Here is a 20244-nt window from a genome sequence, read left to right as displayed (position 1 = left end):
TTTAACAATTAAATCATCAGCCTTCCTTAAATCAGTTCTTTCTGAAAATGTCCCCAGGGGAAATGTCGCCAGGTAGGTGATTTATTTCCCTGCACCCCTAGAAGTCTTCCCCCACATATTCTAGGACGGATATTATTTACTATTGTAGCTCCAGTATATATGGAGAAAGTGCTTGATTTTTTTGGAAGTGCGAATTTGGGGAAATTTCGCCCCCTTGACGACCTTTTCCCAGGCGACTTTATGAACTGGCAACAGTGGTTTGAGCAAATAGCTCTTCGTCATTTAAATATGATATGATATGATATGGCATTTATAACGCGCCTATACCCAAGTCTTTCAAGGCGCGACGAGGCAAGGGAGGGGGAACAGAGGGAAGATAGAGACAACGATCATACTAGGCCAGGTGTCATTCAGATCCTGCAGGTGCAGGGGAATGGGGAAGTGGAACAGTGCGGGGGGGGAAAGGGGAGGGGACAGTGCAGTACATGGGATAAATAGAATAAATAACAACAATACATAGGGCCTCATTACACAGATGGCGGTAGGGATTTACCGGTACCGGTAAAATACCGGTACCGGTAAATCCCTGCTGCCTTACTACGAGGTCCCTTTGCGGGTTGGGGGATTTAACGCCTGCTTTTAGCAGGCGTTAAAATCCAACCCGCTAAGGGACCTCGGAGCTAATTACGGCACCTCAAAATTGCGGTGCCGTAATTAGCGCCTTCCCCATTCCCATAGATCCCTATGGGGCAGAAATGGGAATGGGGAAGGGCAATGGCGGAAAGGGGATTTACTGCCCCACCAACCTTGGAATGGGGCGGTAAATCCCCTTTCCGCCAAGGCGGTGCCGGTATTTCACCGCCTACCGGGTAATGAGGCCCATAGACTAAATAAAGCAATAAGTAAAGGTACAGCCAGCTGATGGCAAGTGCAAGGGTAAGTGCAGCGATCCGGTGTCAAGTGTTGGTAGGGGACTGTAGGGATACAGAAAACAGTCCCCGAGTGTGGGGGTTGCCAGGGAGGCAGTGCAGGTGTGCAACCGGTGGGGGAGGGGACCTGGGCCCAAGATAAGAGGGTGGCCAGGTAACCAGTGCAGTTACGTGCAGTTTCAGCCAGAGGTTCAGCAGGGGAGAGGATGAGAGAAAGCAGAAGCAAAGAGGAAGGTTTTGAGGTGCTTCCAGAACCAGAGATGGCTCTCATCAAGTTTCAAGGAGGCAGGGAGGCTGTTCCAAAGAGAGCCACCAGCCGAAGAAAGAGATCTACCACCAACCCGTTGCTTGGAGAAGCGACTGACCCTGAGGGAGTTGGAGGCAGATGAGCGAAGAGCTTGAGAAGGAACATATTTAGGAATACGAATGCCTTTCCTTTTGTTAGCAAGTGGCAATGGAGTCATTTGAATGAAATTTACTGTTAAAGTGCGTGATTCACTTTTGAGACCACCTTCTGATGAAGAAGTCTCTAGGACTTTGAAAGCTAAAAGAACCACCATCCTAGCACAATATGTTCAGTTAGTCCAATAAAAAGTATTACAACTTGGATTTTGTTTGACTAACATCACAGATAATTATACTGATAGTATAATTAGAGCTATTTGCTTGAAACACTGATATGTGATTGAAATTGTTAATATTGATTTAAGGAAGGCAGATGATTAATTGCCAAGTAAAACTTTCCTATAATGAGTTTTCTGATTCAAATATTGAAAGTGAAAGGCTAATTTGAGTTTTTCTGGGACAATAAGTAGCTATCCAGTATTATTGAGACCGGGCACAGTCCCAATATCCCAAAGTGTCTGTAGATTGTTGTTCAGATTTTAGAGTTACTTCACTGTGCAGCTAGCAGTTTGACGAGGGTTGCTAAACACATGTTCTTCAAAATGCACAGTTTGCAATACATTTCATCATAAAACGTCCCCTTTAATACTACTGAAATAGTCTATCACAAAAGGAATGAATTGCCATTTGCAACCATGGGCCTCTTTTTCGTTAGTTCCCTGACCAATGTTATGCCCAATTCGAATCCTGCTGCCAGGGCAGAACCATCACCTTATGTGATGAGGGGTGGACAGTGAAAGAAGATGAGACTCTCCTGTGTCACAATGACTTACCTCTGTGGCATGGCTCTAGTGTGAATACTGCAGGGTGCTTTGCGCACACTTTCTGAAGCACAGGCTGCATTTCTTCTCATTACTACAAGCCCACGCCCCTCCTCCGAGCCACATGGACCAGCGCTGATCCTTGGGAGTGGCCTGAGGACAATTTAGGTGGGGAAAAAAGTAATACTGTGTTGACAGAGTTATGCAAATGGAATCTGCAGTGTCTAACAGGGGACTTTCAGATTCTGGCAAGAGAGACTGACCATGAGACATTGGTGTGGTGGTGAGGCAGTGGCGACTCGCCACTATGGGTGTGGGGGAGGGGTGTGCCGCTCTTTCACCTGAATGGTAGACAGCACAGTCAATTCATGTGCTTTATTTGCATGGGGACTTTGTAGCCTGCTTCTGAGCAGGGGCACGCCCCTGCAACACATTTTTTGTTTGTATACAGAGTCATTTGGGCTCCACAGCAAATGTAGCATGAAATAATGAGAAGGCAATGGAAGTCTGGCCACACCGACTGTCATTATTGCGCTAACCGTGTACACAGGAAGCCATAAAACAGCAGGTACAACTCCCTAAACATTCACCAACAAATAAACAGGAGGGTAGGCCTGGACATTTTATCTACTACACCATATACCCCTGATTTGACCAAACATTTGCATGATGCCCACTATGATCAGGACATAGTAACTGCAGCCTAGGGTGAAAAGGCTAGTTAAAGGCTGGATTATGTAAATTACCTCCAATAAGCACCCATCCTCAGAATTCCTAACCCACACACCAATATAAAAATTGACTTAAAGGCCCTAGCAGGACTCAGGAACTTCCAGGAAGGCAAGACGGGGGCTTGTGCTGCCAAGCAAGCTGTGGTCAAAATCCCACCCTCAGTCACATGTGCTCATATTTTCTTCTAGATTTTCCATCTATAGAGCCTGGTCATTCATGGATTAGGGGAGCAACTGGAGGGGTGTACTCAGGGGTGAGATATTCACCGACGGGCCCTTGGAGCAGTGCTCACCCTCTAGCATCTGTAAGACAAGATAGCTGCAACATGTGAGGAATGTGGGTGCAGGATTCACTTACTCCAACACGACTCAATAAGGAGGACTCAGTAATTTGGCAAAGTGAAGTCTGTTTAATGACAAGTCCATCAAACAGAGAAACAATTGGGAATCAGCATCGTTGCAATCACCTGTCTCGCTCCAACTTCCTCGAACTTCAGCCAGACAGCAATAGTTATAGGCAAAACTCGTCATCACTGACGTCTATCTCTACAAATTTGTCATGCAATATAATTGGTTAGGAAAGGTAACTTAAGTATAGGTGTTATATGTGTATATGGTAACAGAGCATGTGGATTAGCTAACTCTTATCGGGTGGGCGTCTACGCCCAACCCTCTACAACACGCGTGATAGACGTCATTCCAACTACGATGTCCCATTGGTTCTACTATCTATAGGACCTTAGATTACATGGTCCATTGTGATTGGGTAGGTTACACCCCTAAGCATAAATCTCCACTTTAATTAGCAGCATGCAGACTGGACACCCAGGTGCCTGGTGTCCCAAGATTCACCCAGCCTCCCTTCCATCAATCAGTATTTTAGGGCTATGTGTCAATTAGTTGGCTGGGTATGGCCTCGAAACTGTAGCCTTTTATCTGGAGAGGTTATGGCACCCTTGGATCTGGGTGACATCAGACGTTGGTAATTATTCACGCCTGACTGGTCACATGTCTGTTCACCGTGAATCTGCTTCAGTTTCAAGCTTTTCGTGTATTTGTTTCTTCTTTAGCCTCGCCACCTGCCTGGGCTCCCCTTATCTTGACCTTCACGGGGTAGGCTGGTATGCCCTGGAGTTTCCATTCTCCAATGTTGTCGCTCTCCCCCTTTCCTTGGTTTGACCTCGAATTCCCAGGCATGAGCTGCTCTTTGTTGAGTTTCGATTCCGCTCTTCTTCCTGGCTTCACCTGAAATATGAAACCTGGCCTATTGCCTCTGGCTACCTGGGCATACTTCTGCTTAACAAAATGAGTCGCACTTGTATAATGTGCCTTATTGAAGTAGATATATGGTTGGCGCTTGCCGCTCTATTCTTCTACTAAGCATTGCAAGCCATATTGTTTTCTTAGCTTCTTGCATTCCAAGCCTATTTACATGCATTAACTAGTTGGTTTCTTCCATCTTGCTTTATAGCCACGTTCCTTACGTTTCAACATCGTTTCCTCTTTCGTGTCTCTTGAATCTGGTTTCGAGGCTGGCGCACTGGCGTGCTATCTTCGAGAGCCGTTTTCGTTCATTCGCGAGTCTGTCCAGGCCCTTGTGTCATTTCCACTGGCCATCCATCAAGGCTCTTTGGGTCTCTTCGTGGGTCTTTGGAGTCCATATTTTTATCACGCCTTTCAAACTTCCTGCTGTTTTCACATGTTCGTCTTTATTCCATGTCATCAGCTGGCATTGTCCATTTGGGCTGCAGTAGATCCATTTTCCTTCATACTTTCTTCGTTTCCTGGGATATGTGAATTTTTGTTCCTTCTGGCGCAAATTCACTGGCCTTCACAAAGTCTCTTATTTCTTCATCAGTCAGATCTCTGGGCTTCCATCCTGGTTCAACACCATTATTTTCATCCCAATGGCTTTCTTCGCAGTTTTCTGGCACTGTGTGATGACTATCTTAATAACACAGAATCCTAGCAGTACCATTACTAGTAAGGCTCCCAGAAACTTGAATATATCCGCCATCCATTGTGGGACCCATGAGAACAGGGCTCCAAACCAGCTGTCGTTGTCTACCTCATCACTTTCATCGATCATCTGGTTCTTTAGGTTTGTCAGCATACCTATGGCCTCTGTTAGGGTTCCATTTTCTTCATCGTGTGATGGTCTAAATGTGCAACACGATTCTCTGATTTTTGCGCAAACACCTCCATCCATTGCTGTGATCATGTCTAGTACATATCTGTTCTGGAGGGTCATCAGTCGGATGGCTCTTATTTACTCTTTGATCGCGTTAAATCCCATTATAGTAGAATTGATGGTCTGCAGTAACTCCCATCTGGTTATCTGCAACCATTTAGCATTCACTCCAACTTAGATGTGCGGCAGGAGTAGTGTTATGAATACTGTTGAGGTGAGGCTGAACAGCCTGTGCTCGTACGGGATCGCATGGAAGGCCTCTTCTGATTTGGCTGAAAAGTAATTTTCTCTCTTTATCGTGGATACTAATTCCACAGATCTCCTTCTCCCTAGATGAGCATCTGCCTTCTGGAAACTGTCCAAATTCTGGTCTTTTTTGGGATCACTAGTGCAGGAACGTGGACATTCACCAGTGCATATGCCTCCCCAGTTTTTCAGGCAGTCTTATGTATGCCTTGGATCCACACGCCCAGTAATGGTCCATAATGACTGCGGTTCCTTGTGTCATTCCTGGGGCTTCAAAGATTCGACCGCAGTTTACATTCTCTCCCATCTTCCTCGTGCCATTACCTCTGAAGCATAGCTTCGGGCTTTCCAGTGGTACTATTTGCAGGGGTCCTCCTGTGTCTTCGACCCATGTTAGCATTCTTACCAGTTTCTGCCATAGAGATTTGTATAACTTCTGTGAGTTCTCTATTGCTTCTTGGCGGGCTCCAAGGACCATCCAAGCTCGGCAGATTACTACTCCTTCTTCCCATCCATCTGGGGAAACCACTGTTCCTCAAATCTGCATTTGGCCTCTGTTCTTCCAAATTTGAGCCTCTTCTGCAGTTTTTCCTTGGACGTTCAGTCTCGGGTTTATTTCCCATCTTATCCCTGACCCTTTGATGCCAAGGTTCTCGTACCTGATCATGTGATTCTTGGTGTGCGCTCTGTTTCTAGTTTTAATGTCCTGGACGTAGCCATCTTCATCTGGGTAATCCTTTTCGTTGGCCCATATCAGCGAGGCGTCTCTTCCCATAAACTGTCCTCTGGTGTTGCACATTGCTACATGTAACATACAGTGTGCTGTGGGGACATCAATTTCTACAGCCACGAAGATCTTGGATTTTCCCATGCTGTCCTACTTCCTTCATGTGCTGATACCATATGTTATTTCCGAGATGCGCTGTGCTGTCCAGGTAATCGCTGAGTTCATTGTTATCTTCATGCGGGCTTCTCTTGATTCTCAGCGTTTTTCTGTAGTTTGCTATGACTATGGGCCTCATTACACGGAAGGCGGTGAGCCATGGCGCTGTCAGCGCCATGGCTCATGCCGGTAAAATACCCGCACCGCCTTGGCGGAAAGGGGATTTACCGTCCCATTCCAAGGTTGGAGGGGCGGTAAATCCCCCTTCCGCCATTGCCCTTCCCCATTCCCATTTCTGCCCTATAGGGCTCTATGGGAATGGGGAAGGCGCTAATTACGGCACCGCAATTTTGCGGTGCCGTAATTAGCTCCGAGGTCCCTTAGCGGGTTCGTTTTTAACGCCTGCAAAAAGCAGGCGTTAAAGCACCAACCCGCTAAGGGACCTCGTAGTAAGGCAGTAATGGTTAACGGTCACCGTTACCATTAACGGTGGCCGTTAACCATTACCGCCTTCTGTGTAATGAGGCCCTATGTCTCTAAATGCGTCTGTGCTGCTTTTCCACTCTAGGTGTCTCGGTGGGGCAGGTTGCCTTGGCTGTATCTCTTTGGTAGGAGAAGGTTTTGTGTTTGCTTTCCTTCCCTTTTGTAGTCTTTTATAGACTTCCTCTAACCACCATTGGCTCACCAACTTCCCAACGCATGGCTGTGTCGTGGGCCAGGTGCTTGTTCCTTGCGTTGGAGCTGGAGTGCTTTCTGCTATAGTCTCTGTAGTTCTAGTTTTCAGCTCCTCATGTAGTTTCTTAGCTCTGACTATGAGCGGGAACAGATGATCCATTAGCATTTGTGTTTTCTCTGTGAGTTCCTTTGTGGTTGCTTCTGTTCTCTTGAGGGATTTTGCTATGTCCTCTCTCTTTGGTTTCTCGCTTGGTTCTTCTTGGTTGCTTCCACTATTCTCTGGGGCCGGTCGTTCGGTAGGTAGTTTCTCCTTCTCTGTTGCCCTTGTTTGAGGCCCTGTTGCCTTTGGCACTTGCCCTTTTTCATGTGCATTCAGTGGGTGCGTGTGTGCAGTGGTCAGTGCTATATTTTCATTCATTCCGTGCTGACCCTGTCTCCAGCCTTTTTCTTCATTCATTCCCTCAAGTGTGCATGAATCACTGCTAATTAAATTTAATTTTAGTTCATTAACTTTACCATCAGTTTTCCTTGGCACTGGGATAACTATATATGGCCTGGGTGCTTTCGTGGGGCCCAGGCGTTCATCATCTGGTGGGGGCACTGAAATTGGGACACTTCGTGCACCAATAAAAAATGCAGTTCGAATAGTCAAAGATAAAAACACAATGATAATTACTAAGCATTTACACATGATAGACTTGTAGGACATCTGGCAGCATTTCCTTCCAGGGAAACGGGGGCGCCCCTCTGCTGTTGGTAAAACTAAGTTACTGTTCTGGGCCCCCATTTCGAACAAGTACATAGTCAGTTATTTATTCCTTTTCTTACTCTGATCTCGTAGCTCAAGAGTTCATTAATTCTAAAGCGACTAGTGCTTTCCAAGTGTCCCCCCTCTTGCGGGGATGACGGTAGTCTCTGGGTACAAAGTATAGTTCCTTTTGCTAGACTATGGAAAAATGTTAGGCTAGCAACTTTGGTACATCACATCCATTATGTATATCTATAGTAGGTGAAGTCCCAGTACACTCCTTGAATTTGCTTTGGTCCCGAGGAAATGCTGGAACCTGTTCAATGCGAAGGAATGAAAAGATGGAACTGCTAACAATCACACAAAAATAGAATGCTGTAAAAATAAAAACAAAAATAAAAATAAAAGTAAACATGGAAAAATAAGAAAAAATAAGAAAAAATAGAAAAGCAAGAAGACAAATAAGATGGTGTAGTTCTCGTTTCTGCTCTTCTCAATCTGTCCTTTGGCAGAAAATAAGGCACTATGTCTCTTTCTCTCGGTCTTTCCCACGGCGCAAAATGGAAGAACTGTGTCTCTGTCCCTCGGATCTGTCCCTAGGTGGAAAGTCTCACTGGAATCTTCTCAAATATTCTCGCTGGAAGTTAGATAGCTCCACCTGGAGCATGATTCCTGTGGAGGAGAGTGCCCATGTGTGGGGTATTGGCTGGATCTCTAAGGAAGGTGATGACGTCAACATCTGTAGGCCTCCCCACCATTTCCGGATAGTCTGTGACCAGTCTTGAACAACACGTTCTGCGCCAGCTGGGTGTCCTCGGGTGATAGGGACATTTGTCCTGTTTGGCTGGGTCCTGGTCACAAGCTTTTCTTTTGATTTGAACAGTCTCTGCACTTCCCTGTTGCGTGGATCGCCACTAGGTAGTTTAGCTTAGTCCACAGCTGGTTTAATCGCTCTATATTTCTTGGATCTCTGATGAATGTGCGTGTGTCAGTTGTTCTCCCGACGCGTCCCGGGCATTTCTCAATTATTCGAAAGAACAAAGTGAAGGTGAGCTTGTCAATGTCTGCTGGTGGTGGAAGCATTTGTGTCCTTTTCACTGTGCTCGGGCAGCTCGGCGAAGGCTTCCACGATGACAGACAGCTGTTGGAAGATTATTTTCTTGTTCGCAGGTTCTCTAATAAAATCTGTGACACTGGTTTCTCTCCCTATGAGTGACGGATATGATATTACCACCAGCTGGAAGTAGGTGAGCACATCCCACGTGAGATTTCCGCTGGGAGCTACCATTAGATTTGTGAACAAACTCTTGATACTGGTTGCTTCAGGATACTGTGTCAAGCTCTAAGAAAATGTCTTATTTGTAGTTTATCAGAGTCTTAGTTTTTCGCACTGCTTGGATAATTTGATTCAAAAGTTCATGTTATCAACATTGTTGTGGCTCTAGATACTCTTCTCTTTACCCTGCAACTAGGATGCACAGAGTGTCCGTTTTTGTTCTTTATCACCTTTCTCTGGTTTGAGGAAAAGCCACAATTTAAAACAGAGCTCCTTTGTCTTTATTTTGTTGCTCATGTGTCCTTTTTCCTCGCCATAGATCTTGTCTGCACGTGCTGAGGTTCTTCCCCGTTTTCTGTGGTTTTTTCGCAGTTGGATGCACCTGGAGGGCTCTCCCCTATATAAGGTTTAATGTCATTCAGGAAGAGCCATGCCCTTCTGCCCTGGACTTTGACAGCTGAAGGAGTGCAGTCCTCCACGATGAAAGGGCCATTGAATCGTGGCTCGTCCCACCTTTTCCTCGTAAAGTCAATTATAAGCACTGCATCACCAGGGAAGATGAGGGGCGCACATAAACTTTGCACAGTGTCTGTTTCAGCACTTCCTGTTGTGTGTTGTGCTGTGCTGCACCCTTTTCTTCGTCGCTGCAGCTGGCCTGAAATGACAGAGACGCTGGATGTCATACAGTTCAAGCAATCCTGCATCTCTTTCCCCAAGACCTCTTTTGTTGGCTGGGCATCACATCTAGCTCTATTTTGGGGGTTAAGAGGGGTCCTCATCCTCCTGCCAGTGACTATCTCGTGCGGCGTGAGATGATGGTCAGAGCCGGGTTGGTTCCGAAGTGCATACAATGCCAGTGGTAGACAGTGCAACCATCCCTTTTTTAATGTGAGCTTCAACTTGGCTATCCTCTCCTTTAACAGGCTGTTGAGCCGCTCACATATGCCATTCCCCTGCGGATGATATGCCGATGAGAACTTGTGCTTTATACCAAGCAACAAGCTGATTTGCTCGAACACTGAATTGACAAAGTGAGCCCCGTTGTCTGACCTCATTACCTCACACACCCCCCATCTAGGGAACACTCCCCTCACTAGAAATTCGGCAGCACAGGTAGAGTCTGGGTGTGCACAGGGACCTGCTTCTATCCATCTAGACAATGGACACACCACCACAATTAAATACCTTTACCCATTGCACACTTGAATCATGTCGATGTAGTCGATATGCAAGTGCTGGAATGGCCCATTTGGCCGGGGGATAACTCCTCTCACTACTTTTAATGTGTGCCAAGCGGTGAATTGCTGGCAGATTATGCAGTTCACCATGAAGAACGCAACATACTGTGCTAAATTCGGTGTAAACAAGTCTTCTGTGAGCGTTGCAGCGAGATTTTCTTTTGACATATGTATAGGGTAGTGTAATTGCTACAATGCTATCTTCAGTAGGGCGACAGGCATTACTGGTTTACCAGTGCTGTCTTGCCTCCACAAACCGTCAGAGGGGTTTAAGGAACACCCTCGACGCTTCCACAAATTCTTCTCCTCCTGAGGTGCCTCCACTTGGAGTTCCATTAGCTGAGTCTGTCCCATGTTTTTATAGGCCTCAGGTGTGGCTTGTGCTACCATCATACGCTCATGGGTACGTGCCACCTCCACGTCCATGATTGTCTCATCCTTGGATGCCATGTGCGCTTCCTGGTTCCCACGTGACACGAAATCTGTCCCTTTGGTGTGGGCGGCACACTTCACGACCACTATGCCCAATGAGAGCTGTAGTGCTTTTATCAACCTGTCCAATAAGGCTGCATGCTGCACTGGCATGCCATCCGCTCGGAGGTAGCCCCTCCTTTTCCAGCGCGCAAGACCTGCATGCACTGTGGACGTCACATAGGCGGAGTCACTGTACACTGTTACTTCCTGGTCTGCATGATTCTCAATGGTGAGTATAAACGCCAATAGTTCTGCAGCCTGTGCTGAATAAGGAGATGGTATTCGTGCACTAACGAGTACTTGAAACTCTCTGTTTGCTATGTGCTTCATTACGGCAATGCCTGTATATCTTTGTCTGTCTTCTTGGTCGATTCCCGTCAATAAAGACGATTTCCCCGCCTGCCAGGGCATTTTCCTTTACCCTGGGGATTTCATCATAGAATTCCTCATAATTCACACAGTCATGTATCGGTTCTCCTTCAGTGACTGGCTCAGCTATGAACGTGGCTGGATTTACCATTTTACATCAAACTATTTTGATCGATGGGTTAGAGATGATCACCTCATAGGTGGATGCTCTCTGTGATGTCAGTGTGCCGTTTGGTTTCTCTAGTATGGCGAAAAGCGAGTGCTCAACATACAATGTCTTGGAGCACCCCATTACAATGGATGACGCCTTTTCAATGGCGAACGCAGCAACAGCTAGATTTTGTTCGCATAGGAAGTGGCCCCTCATTACCGGGTCCAGACTCCCGCTGTAATACCCTAGGGGCTTGTACCCCAGTGAGGTTCGCTGAGCGAGCACTGCCATCATAAAATTGCCATTGGTATGTGAGAACAGGTAGAATTCCTCTGCATAATTGGGAATCCCAAGGACCGGGGACTTACAAATTGCCCCCTTGAGTTCTGCAAACCCCTTTTCCATTGCCTAAGTCCATTCAAATGTTTCCCTTGTCGCCTGGGCCTTCTTTAGGGACTGAAGCAAGGGCTTGGTATATGAGCTGTAGTCGAAGACCCATGCTCTGACATAATTGCACTGGCCTAAGAAGCTTTTCATTTGCGGTGTAGCCGTGTTCATGATAGCTTCAGCCCTTTCTGGGGTTACCTTTTTCCCTTCATGTGAGATTAGCTGGCCTATGTACAGCACCTCTCGCTGACAGTATTATCACTTTTCCTTATCAACCTTATATCCTTTCTTAGCCAGGATAGTTAGAAGCTGGACAGAGTTGCGTCTGCATTGTTCCTCAGTGCCGCTGCAGATCAGAATGTCATCCACATACTGCAAGACGACACTGTCTACTGCAATATTGCTTAGGTCCATTTGCAGGACTCTGTTGAAGATGGATGGGGACTCACAATATCCCTGTGGCAACCTTGTTCTTTTTAGACGCATCTGTCTGAAAGTAAATGACGTCAGATCTTGCGAGTCACAGTGCAACGGGATTGAGAAAAATGCATTTTTCAAGTCAATCACCGTGAAATATTTTGCCTCAGTGGGTATGTTACATAGAATTGTGGATGGATTAGGGACTAGAGGGAACTCGGCTTCAACAATATCATTTGATGCTCTTAAATCTTGAATTAAACACCAAGACCCTCCCTTTGATTTCTTGACAGGGTAAATCACCGTGTTGCAAGGTGATTCTGACGTCACTAGGATGCCCTGCTCCATCATGGCAGAAATTGTCTTCTTGATCTCTTCATCTGCCTCTCTGGACATGGGATATTGTCCTGCTTGTGGTAAAATTGCTCCTGGTTTCAGTTTAATTTTCACTTCACCTGCCCCCTTCAGGAGGCCTATGTCATAGGGCCCTGTAGTCCATACTGCGACAGGCACTTGGGCCATGTCATCTTCGAAGTATTCTGGATGTGTCAGTGCCAGCATAATTCTCTGTGGTACCTCTCGTTTGATCATTTTGACCCAAAATATGAGACTCACTTCCACCCTGGTCTCTTCTAGGTCAGGGTGTTCTTCGAACAGATTGTCATCGGTGACGTCAGTCACTCAATACCCTTCTTCGATGGCGATAATTGCACACCATTGTCTGCCTTCGTCATAACCTTCGACCACTACCACTCTCCCTTGCACTGCGGCAGATTGTATCATTAAGGGAAATACTTGTCCCTCTTCTTCATGCATGGGTATTCTTGGTCTGAACAAGAATTCATCAGTGGTTCTCATAGTTCTATCAGCGGGGCCTGGCAATCCCACCATGAGCACCCGCACGCCATATGCGAAGACTCATGGCTCCAATGGTATAGCCCTCATGGCTATACGTCCTGAGTATGCTTTGATCATTTCGCACACATTTGACTAATGCATTCCTGGAGTGGAGCACACTATACCATTCTCGGTAAACGAGATTGTCATATTCAGCTTAGTCATTAAGTCCCGACCCAGGATGTTAACTGGGGTCTGACGTGAATACAATAAGGGTACATTCATTTCGCGCTCTCCCACAGAGACTGGGAGCGCGTCTGTAAAGGGAACTCTACTGTAAGCTCTTGTGAAACTCTGAGTATCTATGGCCTAGCCGGACAAGGAAAACTTGCCTTCTCGTATGCAAGAGAGCGTCGCAACCGTGTCAACTAAGAAGGAATATTCTTTACCCCCTATGACGACATTCACCCTAGGTTCCCTATTAGGGTCTGGTGTCACTGATAGGATAGAGCACATCAGAGACCCCGTGAGCTGTCCTATTTCATATATAAGTTCGGCCCACTGTATACTTGTGGATTTCCCCTATTTCCAGGGTTAACTTCCCCTCCGGAGTTAGTGCCCTGAGACATTTGTGGTGGTCCCTGCTGGGATTGTCCCTATGGCAAGTTACCCATGTTCGAGGGTTGAACCACTTGCTGTGCACCTTGCTGCAAGCCTGCGCCTGCTGCTGCATGGTGTGATTTTGTGCACTGCCCTGTTGTGGGACGGCAGGCTGATTCATCATGCCTGTTCCCATTCCTTGGCCATTTTGCCACATGCCTTGGTTTCTGCACACGCGCGCCACATGTCCTGTCATTCCACACAGCCAACAAACTGGCGGTGGTCGGGCCATCTGTCCATCTGGCGTAGCTGGACTGCCCATCTGTGTGTTTTGAAATCTACCTTGGTTGGTCTGAAAACCTCCCCGGTTACCTTGAAATCCTCCTTCGTTACCTCGAAACCCTCCCTGATTACTCTGCCATCCTTTTCCTCCAGAACCCCTACCCCTCGGGTAAAATCCTGCGCTACCCTGGTTATTCTGGGATGGGTTAACTGTTCATTGTGTGCTAGGTTCAGCTGGGTTTGTCAGCATTGCTCCCTCAAGAGCATACTTTGAAAGTTTCTTTTGCACCAGCTTCGCCTCCTCACCCTTACGAGTTGCCTCCTTTTTCCGTTTCTTTTCCTGCAGCAATCTACAGTAGTGTGCAATAGTTAACTGTATTTCAGCCCAAGGTTTAGCTTCTATTCCTACCAATTTCTTGAGCAGTTTTTTGCACTGGTTAAGGCAACCCTTGGCACAATATATGGTAGAATACAGGGATAGATTTCGTCCAAGACTCATGCGTTTCGAGCACCCATGCGTCTTGAAAATTTGGGATATAAATCAATGGATCCTCTGACTCTTTCATTTTCCGAGTCATTATGGCTCCCATATCAGAAGTGTCTGGGTATAGCGTTCGTAGCTCTTTCCACACTGCTGCCCTACAATTGTTAAATGACGTTCCGTCATGGGACGTGTTAATTATGATTACCCTAGGGTACCCTGTCCGTTTCCATACATAGTCTGCTCTTTCACCGAGTATGGTAATCAGGAGGCCCTTAATGTCCCCTATGGCTAAGGTGACACCCCCTGTCATTTTCTCTAACTCATGTATCCACTTTCCAGCTCCCGATGTCAGCATTGGAAGCTTATTTTTCAGGTTCTCTCGATCAATGTGTGGCCATGGAATATATTGTGGTCTTGCTCCCCCTTTTTCTTGCAGCGGGAATTGGAATGCGCAGTCTTCCTTTTCTTTCCCCATAGCTCTCATGTCTACCACTGGGGTGGCATTCCCGCCTTGCCGTCTCCCTGGCAATGCCCTTAATCTGTCTGCATAGGCAGGTGCTGACGCCCCCCTGTGGCCGTGGGGTGTTCCTTCATGTCGGCCGGACTGCGCGGCAGACTTCAGTGTCCTACTTGTGGACTCGCTAGCGTCTGACCATCATCCACCTCGGTCTCCTGAGAGCTGTTTTTCGCACCGTCTCCCTTCCTCGTGTGCCTCATCCTCCATTTCCCCACCGGAGTCAGACTCAGAATACTCCCATTTTATGCAACACCTTGCATCTTCTTCGTTCTGCCCAATCTCCAGTCTGTCTAGGGACACTCCCCTGTTTCCACTACTTAGAGTGGCATCCTCATACAGCTGAGTGCTCTCCAAGCGCTCATCTTCCCTTCCCCCATAGGATATCTGTTCTAGCCCCATCTCATCGTATATTTTATCAATTGTTTCCCAGATGCTTCTGTTGTTGAAGTCATCTTCAATATTTGTCCCAATTACACATTGCACCGAGTCGTTTGCAGGAAAGAATTCTTCTATGTCTTCTCATTCTACAATAGGATTGGGTTTTTTAACTTCCCGCTCCAAATATTCAAGATCCCATGCCCTCTGTCTGCGCTTTCGTTCTGCTTCCTCATCTACCTCCTTGCGCTTCCTTGCTTCTTCTCTAGCCTTATCTACTTCCCTCATCCTTTCGTTCCTTCGGTCCTTTGCCTTTCTAATTTCCTCATCTTCTCTTCTCTTCACTCGCTTCTCACGTACTCTTTGCTCTTCTTCCAACTTTTGCTTGTTCTGTTTGTACTGTTCGTAGGCTGCCTTCTGTTTGCGATCAAGCTGTTTCTCTTGCTCTTCGCGATATAGTTGTTCTCGCTTCAGCCTATCCTTCCTTCTTGTCCTTTCATCCCTTATTTCCACCTCTTTTTCTCTCTCTCTCCTTTGCGTCTCATCAGACCTCTCTCTCGGTCTTACATCATCACTTCCTTTTCCATCTAGTTTCAACAGTATCTGTCCTCCCATCCATTCGTCTTTTGCGAATGTTATCTCATCAGTTCTACCTTCGTTTCCCTTTTGTTTCTTTTCCTCTCTCTCCTTATCAGGAGGTGCACAACTCTGTGCCTGGTCCTTCTTTTCATCTTCGCGTCTCCCCTTGTCCCTCAGGACTACGGAGGCAAGATTGCTGTCCTGTTCCTTTGCCTTATTGTCATCACTACTGTACGTAGGGGACTCATATGCAGGATTAATATACCCTGTGGCTGCCTTGAGTTCTCTTAGCGGCTAGAGTCCCTCTGACTTACTTCCCTCAATCTCTGGCTCAGGCGGGGCTGATGGCGCGGTAGGCGTCTCACCCCCCTCCGTACATACGTTTAATATCCAGTCTGCAGGTGGTTCTTCCTCCTTCGCTTGTTCAAACATTTTCCACAGTTCTAGAACAGCGAGGCGTTTCTCTAATTTTTTGCCTGTGTATGTGGCATGTAGATATGTCATCATGTGTTGCAAGACGGCTTTATAAAGGGACCCATTCTGTGGCCAAGGCATAAACATTTTGTGGGCGGTACCCTTAACCCACTCTGTGCTGTACTTTTTTAGTTTAGGTGCATGCTTAGGTAGTTGCTTGCACAGATGCGCAAGTGGGGTAACCTCCTCCATTCTGAATTTTGTCACCAACAATATTTATACAGTTTTTTATCCTACCAACAGTATGAGCGAGCACCAAATACGCAAACTCCGATCCATTCTTTTCCCGGCAAAATGTTATACTATCAATTTACTCAAGACCATCAATTCATTGGCAATTCCCTCTTAGTTACGGAATCGCGTAAAACCAAATTTCATTTCAAACAATCAACAATACAGTTCTTTTACATTTGACGTACAACAGAACACATATGACAGACACTTGACAGACTAGACGGACACCAGCTGGTCATACATATACCTGCCTTCTAATCAATACCCCAGCATGGAGTTTAAACAAACTCCTTTGATGCGTCTTTAAATGTTACCGTAGTCTAATTGTCCCTTATTATATGAGCTCTGAGTTCACGTTTCTTCACACCGCTGTATTAGAGCGCAGGAACAAGGTGAATCCTTATGTTTTTATCTTAGGTGCCGCCCTGGTATCCTTCGTTTTCTCTCGGGTGTCCCCCCGGTATCCATCCGTTTTTATCTCAGGTGCCCCCCTGGTATTCTTTCGTTTTTATCTCGGGTGCCCCCCCGGTAACCACTTTTTATCTCTTAAGCTCGAGCCATTACCCCTTCTATATATTCAGTCTTCTGTACTTCTGATTATTTTTTTTTCTCCGCCACCCTCCGTTACCTTTCCCTTACTTGTTCTAATGCCTACCAGACATTTGCCAAAGTAACAAGTTTATTGTTTCACTCACTGATCGCATCTTTTTCCTCTCTGGAGCTTCAAGATCACCGCCCCTTCCTCTTCAGCCTCTTATGTTTTTTTTTCGTCCGATTGGCTGCCCGTGGAATGAGAAGGGTTATGCTTGGAAAGGCGGGTTCCTTCAGACCCACTGCAGATTTTTTATGGACTTACACTATCATTGTCCACAGGGAGCTTCTCAGTCTACTCAGCCGGAATGGCGAAAGGACTCGTGATATTGGCGAAGCCCGGGGGTTACTTTGTGCCGTCGGTCTATAGGTGTCTTAGAACTATATTAATCAATAATACATAATTGATGGCCGAAACCATCCTTACGCTACCAAGTGTATCCGGGGGCGAGATATTCACAGACGGGCCCATAGGTCAGTGCTCACCCTCTAGCACCTGTAAGACAAAATAGCTGCACCATGTGAGGAATGGGGGTGCAGGATTCACTTACTCCAACACGACTCAATAAGGAGGACTCAGTAATTTGGCAAAGGGAAGTCTGTTTAATGACAAGTCTATCAAACAGAGAAAAAATTGGGAATCAGCATTGTTCCGATCACCTGTCTTGCCACAACTTCCTCGAACTTCAGCCAGACAGCAATAGTTATGGGCAAAACTCATCATCATTGACGTCTAACTCTACAAATTCGTCATGCAATATAATTGGTTAGGAAAGGTAACTTAAGTATAGGTGTTATATCTGTATATGGTAACAGAGCATGCAGATTGGCTAACTCTTATCGGGTGGGCGTCTACACCCAACCCTCTACATCACGCGTGATAGACATCACTACAACTACAACGTCCCATTTGTTCTACTATCTAAAGGACCTTAGATTGCATGGTCCATTGTGATTGGGCAGGTTACACCCTAAGCATAAATCTCCACTTTAATTAGCAGCATGCAGACTGGACACCCAGGTGCCTGGTGTCCCAAGATTCACCCTGCCTCCCTTCCATCAATCAGTATCTTAGGGCTATGGGCCTCATTACACGGATGGCGGTAAGGATTTACCGGTACCGGTAAATACCGGTACCGGTAAATCCTTACCGCCTTACTACGAGGTCCCTTTGCGGGTTGGGGGATTTAACGCCTGCTTTTTGCAGGCGTTAAAATCCAACCCGCTAAGGGACCTCGGAGCTAATTACGGCACCGCAAAATTGCGGTGCGGTAATTAGCGCCTTCCCCATTCCCATAGAGCCCTATGGGGCTGAAATGGGAATGGGGAAGGGCAATGGTGGAAGGGGGATTTACCGCCCCTCCAACCTTGGAATGGGGCGGTAAATCCCCTTTCCGCCAAGGCGGTGCCAGTATTTTACCGGCATGAGCCATGGCGCTAACAGCGCCATGGCTCACCGCCTACCGTGTAATGAGGCCCTATGTGTCAATTAGTTGGCTGGGTATGGCCTCGAAACTATAGCCTCTTATCTGGAGAAGTTATGGCATCCTTGGATCTGGGTGACATCAGACGTTGGTAATTCTTCGCACCTGACTGGTTACATGTCTGTTCACCGTGAATCTGCTTCAGTTTCAAGCTTTTCGTGTATTTGTTTCTTCTTTAGCCTCGCCACCTGCCTGGGCCCCCCCTTATCTTGACCTTCACGGGGCAGGCTGGTATGCCCTGGAGTTTCGATTCTCCAACGTTGCTGCTCTCCCCCTTTCCTTGGTTTGACCTCGAATTCCCAGGCATGAGCTACTCTTTGTTGAGTTCCGATTCCACTCTTCTTCCTGGCTTCAGCTGGAATATGAAACCTGGCCTATGGCCTCTGGCCGCCTGGGCATACTTCTGCTTAACAAAATGGAGTCGCACTTGTATAATGTGCCCTATTGAGGTACATATATGGTTGGCGCTTGCCGCTCTATTCTTCTACTAAGCATTGCAAGGCGTATCGTTTTCTTAGCTTCTTGGGTTCCAAGCCTATTTACATGCATTAACTAGTTGGTTTCTTCCATCTTGCTTTATAGCAATGTTTCCTTACGTTTCAACATCGTTTCCTCTTTTGTGTCTCTTGAATCCGGTTTCGAGGCTGCTCGCACTGGCGTGCTATCTTCGAGAGCCATTTTCTTTCATTCGCGAGTCTGTCCAGGCTCTTGTGTCATTTCCACTGGCATCGATTAAGGCTCTTTGGGTCTCTTCGTGGACCGTCTGTAGGTACTCCTCATTTCGACTCAGCTGCTGGTATGGTTGTCTGATGGGGTACCGTGCTGCCCAGTGTTGTCTGATTATGGGCGCTTCAACAGGTACGGATCTTCTGATGTACACTGGGCAGAGTCCCAGCGCGGCTCTGTGTTGGTTCATTTGCTCCTCATACGTCACATACCTTGGCAAGTACTTCCCTGGTACCTCGAAATGGGGGGCAGGGGTGCAGGCCATGTCTGGGACCTCCTCTACAGGGGCTTTGCATGTTGTGTTTTCATGGGAATTGTTTCTACATGCCTTGGCTCACCATGACACTGTGGAAGGCTCAAACTTCTGACCACTGCTAAGCCATAGACATGCCTTGTGTCCCTAAGCACTTTGCACAGAAGAACAAGCCTAGGGTGTTGGTAACCATGACATATATCAGAAAGTCAAAGAATCTAAAAATAAATGTGCCTGCTTTTCAGGGAGCTTTTGCTAAATTGGAAATTTGGGTTTCTGACATACAGCCCCTCCCAAATTTTGTTGGAGGCTTAGGGACGTAAGGAGAAAGGTCTTTGCCATCTGTTTTATCGTGGGCAGGGCTTCAACATGCCCAGGCTTACCATGCAGTGAGGAAATTCCAGACAAACTCCCAGCCACGGCGAATACTGCTTCTCTATCTATATCTTCTTTCTGCGCCCAACAGAATACAGTTGGGCTCCACGATAAATTGGTTCAATTGTAGACACAGCTCCTCCACCTTTTCCTTCTCATGCCTTCCTGAGCATCTTATCTATCCCTGACCCAAATCCCAACTATCTACTTGACTTTGCTACTCCCTATCACTAATGAATGTTCTCTCTTTTTTGAAAAAAAAATGTATTTGTGTTATAACCAAAATTTGATTTTTCACAAAAAAAAGGAAGTAATAAAAATAAGAAAATAAAAATAAAACTAAAATAAAGAATCTTACAACTATTAACAGATCCATTCATACGATTCTTTCTGAATTTAAGAAACTACAGACAAACATATCTATATAGTATTAACAATATTTTGATAAAATTAATTCCGTATCTACGAGTACTCTGATTACATTTATCGTCAGTGCAGTCTCTTGCCCAGTGATCAGTCTGTTCCAGAACATCAGTGAAGAGAGGCGTGTCT

The sequence above is a fragment of the Ambystoma mexicanum genome, chromosome 4q, assembly GCF_040938575.1.
Source record: "Ambystoma mexicanum isolate Mex_15411 chromosome 4q, UKY_AmexF1_1, whole genome shotgun sequence".
Lineage (NCBI taxonomy): Eukaryota > Metazoa > Chordata > Amphibia > Caudata > Ambystomatidae > Ambystoma > Ambystoma mexicanum.
This window is presented reverse-complemented; position numbering follows the sequence as displayed.